At 40.9% G+C, this 5,052-nt stretch overlaps 1 pseudogene; it reads left to right on the top strand.

Moving 5' to 3' along the window:
• Positions 1 to 3,128: 3,128 nt before the first annotated feature.
• LOC138151150 (large ribosomal subunit protein eL42-like) lies at positions 3,129 to 4,835 on the top strand (annotated as a pseudogene).
• Positions 4,836 to 5,052: the final 217 nt, after the last annotated feature.

Genomic DNA, 5,052 nt, shown 5'->3' with positions numbered 1-5,052 from the left:
TAGGTCTATGCAAAGTAAGTACAAGAAAATTTGTGGGAGTAGAGACCCTGGCAGCTGAGGGATAGGGAAAGGCTTCAGTGGATGAAACTGGGACTGTTTAGCATAGATAAGAGAAGACTTTGAAGGAGACATGGCAGCTGTCTTCAGGGATCTGACAGGCTATCAAATGGAATATGGATTAGACTTTGCTGTAGTCTGAAAAACTCTTGGTTTTCACGGTCTAGTCTTTCTTGAATAGTCTCTGCTCTACTCATACCCCTCTCCCCTCCCTGGCATCCCTTCCCTTCTCTGGAATCTGCCAAGAATTTTCCATGCTTGGAATGTCTATTGTATATGGAACCTCAGTGATTGGCACCTCTCTAACTGTGACTTCTCAAAAATGAGAACCCAATCATATCCCCCCAAGCAAGGTCAATGCTGTACACCTCCCAGAAAAACAACTGGCCCTCTTTGGCACCCTGGAGCTATCCCGATGCATGGGATGAAGACAAACCAAGGAGTCCTACTCATCAAGCTGGTATGATGATGTGTCAAGGCCAGGAGGCTACCTGTCATAGAACTATTGTGAATTCAAAACTTCCACCTTAGCCTAAAGACCATCAAAACTTCCACCTTAGCCTAAAGACCATCAAACCCAAGATAACCTGGTCAGAAACAATCCTGGACAGATCAATTCCTTGCCCAACCCCAACCCTCATTCAGTTTAGAGATGCCTGCTCTTTGCCATAATTTGTTGGCAAATGTTTCACTATTTCCCTTGCTTGGTTGCCCCTAATTCCTGAATAAAACAGTCCATTGCTTTCAACATTGATTAACTCAGGGGTAGGAAATTTGAAGCCTTGAGGCTGCATGTGACTCTATTGGTCCCCTGGACTGACTCATCTGATCCTTCTGTGAGACTCCCCTTTTAAGCCGCCTCAATAGATCACCTAAAATTTGTTGCACCTAACCTCAGAGGGCAGAATTAGGAATAATGGGGGAAAGTGACAGGCAGATTTAGATTTGATTTGAGAAAAACTTTTTAATATTTAGAGCTATCCAGAAGCAGAATGAGCTACCTCAGGACATAACAGATTTGTCAGAAAATAATTGCTGAGGGAGTACTTGTCTGGGATATGGTAGAGAAGATTCCCATTCAGGCCTGAATCAGACTAGCTGTCCTCTGAGGTCCCTCCCGAGATCCAAATTCTCTGAACATTTACTCAAGGTCTGCTTACCTAAAGACAATCTAAAGTAGGAGCTGGGGAAAGGACACAGATACCCGAATGACTATGATGCGTTACAAGCACAGAAGACTTAAGTGCAATGGTGAATTCTATGAAAAAAAAAAAATGTGATAAGAAAAATGAAGAGTGAAAGGGTTTTTAAGTTATCTTTTGTTTTTATATCACCTTCATTTCCAAATCTATAACTCTCCTGCCCAGAGAGCCATTTTTCATACATTGCAAGGAAAGTGCATTGAAAGATGGCTCTCTGGGCAGAAGAGTTATAGATTTGGAAATGAAAAAGAGAAAGTGGGAAAATCAACACTTCGGTCAAGTCTGGCAACACCTGCACTATTCCACACCCATAGACCCCAACCTCTGCTGAGAAAAGAGGGAGCTGTATTTTGTGTCCTCTCTGGGGCAAAGCTGGAGTGTTATAATCACACAGCCATCAGTTTCAGGGTTTTGTTGTTGTAGCTATCATGGTTCTATTTATATTATCATGGTTATCATGTAAACTGTTTGCTCTGTTCTGCTTTCTTCCTTCTTTGTCTGTGCACAGAAGTCTTCCCAGATAATGATCACTTTCACCTTTCCAGACAGGCAAATAGGTGGTGCCATAGTGAATAGAGCACTGGTCCTGAAGTCAGAAAGACCTGAATTCAAATCCAGCCTCAGCTGCTTCCTAGCTGTGACTATGGGCAAGTCACTCAATTTCTATCTGCCTCAGTTTCCCCATCTGAAAAATAGGGATCATAATAGTACCTATCTTCCCCTGTTGTTATCAAGATCCAATGAGATAATATTTGTAAAGCACTTATTGCAATGCCTAGCACCATAGTCGGTGCTTAATAAATGCTTCTTTCTTTCCTTCCATTTAATTTAACTTCTACTTACTGAAAGGGGTGGACAGACAACTTTTATCAATCCAATTTCAAAAGTTGCTAACTTTTAATTAACTTAGGTTAGGGTTTTCATTATTTTTTTCCACATAGCTGGCAAATCCTCTAGCCCTGGGAGGCATAACACCTTAAGTCTTTATCAGTGAACACCTTAGCAAGGAAATTGACTTTCCAGCAGAGAGAGCGCCAGACACTTTAGGGAAGAAAGTTAGGTAAGGCAGCCATGGCTGTGACCAGAAACAGGCAGGGAGTCAAGAGGAGGACAATTAATGAGATTTAAGAACAAGGCAGAGAATGCCAAAGTCAAGCCACCTACTTTACATCATGAAATATGTGAAATAATTAAAGTATCTGAAAATCTAAATTAGATTGAAATGAGAAAAATTCATTTGTAGAAGGAAAGAAAAATGTAGACATAGTCTTGTTTTAGTAAAAAAAAAATCACTAGACTTGAAGTCTGAGGACAGGGATTATATGTCAGATCTACCATTTACTTCCTATGTGACCTTGGTCAAGTGGCTATTCCTCTCTAGACTTCTCTAGGTTTTCTCATCTGTAACACCAGGGGCTGGTCTCCAAGGTCCATTCCACCTCTATGATTCCTATGATTCCTACTCCTGAGGAAAAATAAGTCCTTCATTCTGCAAGGCCATAGATTCCTTTCTTCCTTTTTCTGAAGGCAAAGGGAAGCAATTTGTGATTTCATCAGTGGAGAGAATTTCCAGTGAGGAACACCCCCCTTCTTCTCATGAAGATCTGCAACTGTATTGCAATTTCTAGTTGCCTCAGGCACTGAGAGGTTAAAGGATTTTTCACACAGATGGTATAAGACAGACAGAAGCAGTACTGAAACCCAGACCTTCCCAATTTGGAGCCCAACCCCCTATCTATCATGCCATGCTGCTTCTCAAAGAGAATTCCTCTGAACTGTACATGAAATGCTCTCTGCCTAGCAAGGCTACAACTTCATGTCTGTGCTGGGGATGCTGAATTTCCAAGGCCAGTCTTATGGTGGTCCTAAATGGAGACTAATAGGGTTCTCTCTATTTGTGCTAACTCTCCCGAAGCTGGCGTGGTTAATATCCCCCAAATTAACAGAACTCACTGCAGGAAATGTCACAAATACCACAAAGCAACACCACAGAAGAAGGGGCCATGGGGAAATGGTGCTGTGGTGATCATCAAGGCCAAATTTGAGGGTCAAGAACACAAAGAACATTGTATTGAAGCTTGAAAATGTTGAACCCAATTGCAGATCTAAGGGGATGCTGGCCGTTGAGAGATGTAAGCATTTTGAACTGGGAGGAGACAAGAAAAAAAGGGTTAAGTTTTATCTTTTTGTGTTTTCATAATAGAAACAATTAAAATTCTAAAATTACAACAACAAAAAAGAGGTTGATAAAACCTGTGACATGAGGAAAAACTCATCTTTTCAGCCAGAACTTCCTATCATTGTAAATCATCTTCAATGGTTTGTCTTCCCGGTCACCCAAGAAGAAAGCTCTGTGTCCTCTCCCCCATTTTCTTTTAATGGAGAAGAACTTCAGAGAGGTGAAGCCATTTGATCAAGGTCAAATACAAGTGTGCATAGAGTTCTAGGTAAACAAATTATGGTATATACATGTAATGAAACAAATGCCATAACATAAAAAATGACAAATGCAACAGTTGAAACCTGGAGAGTCTCATATGAGATGATGTGCTGGGAAGGGAGCAGATCCAAGAGAACAATGTGTACAAGAAAAACAAAATTGTAAAGAAAAATAACTGCAATGCTTAAGAACTCTGATGAATGCATATACAACTACAATTCCCAAGGAACAAGAGTGATGCAGCCTCCCCACCTCTTGACCAAGAAGTAATGAATTGAGAATAAGACATACATTTTCAGATTTGGCCAGTGAGGCAGGGAGATGTTTTGCTTTGTTACAAAGGTTTTATTTGTCTGTTTTATCATCGTGATGCAGGAAGGGAGGTCCCAGAGAGAGGAGAAGCAGCATAGGTTTGCCAGAAAAAAAGGAAAAGATTATTGAACATTTTTAAAATGCATAGAAAAGAACAGAAGGAAGGACAGAAGGAAACACCAACAAGCCAAACAGCTTTGAAAGTTACATATTGAATTTCTTAAATGTATACTTAAAAGAAAAAGCAAGGTGTACATAGTAGAAATTCAGTTTCATCCACAATCCTCTTTTTTCTGTTCTAGCTTACATATGGAAATGTTCGTTTCCTTTGGTGTTTGTTAAGTTCTCAATAAAAATAAAATAAAATCTGTCAATACCATATTGTCTCCCCCCCACCCCCATTGCTATTGGCCTCCCTAGCTGAAGAAGGGGCAAGAAAAGAGGGGAAATCAAGTGGATCATGATACTAAAACCAAGAAGCCTAACTCCCAGTATTACAGGGGTATAACCAAGAAGAACCTCAGAGATCATCTAGGCCAACCCCCTACCATTTATGCAGAAAAGAAGGTTCAAAGTAATGATTTATCTAAGGTCACGCAATGAATAGCAGAAGTGGGACTTGAACCCAGGTCCTCCAGCTACAAACTCAGTGCTTTTTCTACTGTCCCATCCTGCCTTGACATTTGAATGTGCCATAGGTCAAGCCACTCAATAAACCTTCATCAGCTATCTACAATTTGCTCGGCATTGGGCCTAATGACATCGTCCCTATGCGCCATGACTTTGTAGTTCAGTTGGAACAAATCACACTCTTCAGGACATAACAACATGCAACAGAGTAGAACATGAGACATGTCACCTGATCATCAAAGGTACCAGAATTGGGGGAAGATTAAGGGTGGTAGAATAGCTCCTCAAAAGAAGGGACATGACATGGCAACCCAGTTATTCACAACCTGGGTGTCCTCTTTGACTCCTCACTCTCATTCAACCCAAATAGCCAATCAGTGGCCAGATCTTATCATTTCGATTTCCACAATA

The sequence above is a fragment of the Petaurus breviceps genome, unplaced genomic scaffold (genome assembly GCF_028583685.1).
Source record: "Petaurus breviceps papuanus isolate PSGF00001 unplaced genomic scaffold, PetGlider_PUasm1.0 90895, whole genome shotgun sequence".
In the NCBI taxonomy this organism is placed as follows: domain Eukaryota; kingdom Metazoa; phylum Chordata; class Mammalia; order Diprotodontia; family Petauridae; genus Petaurus; species Petaurus breviceps.
This window is presented reverse-complemented; position numbering and strand designations above follow the sequence as displayed.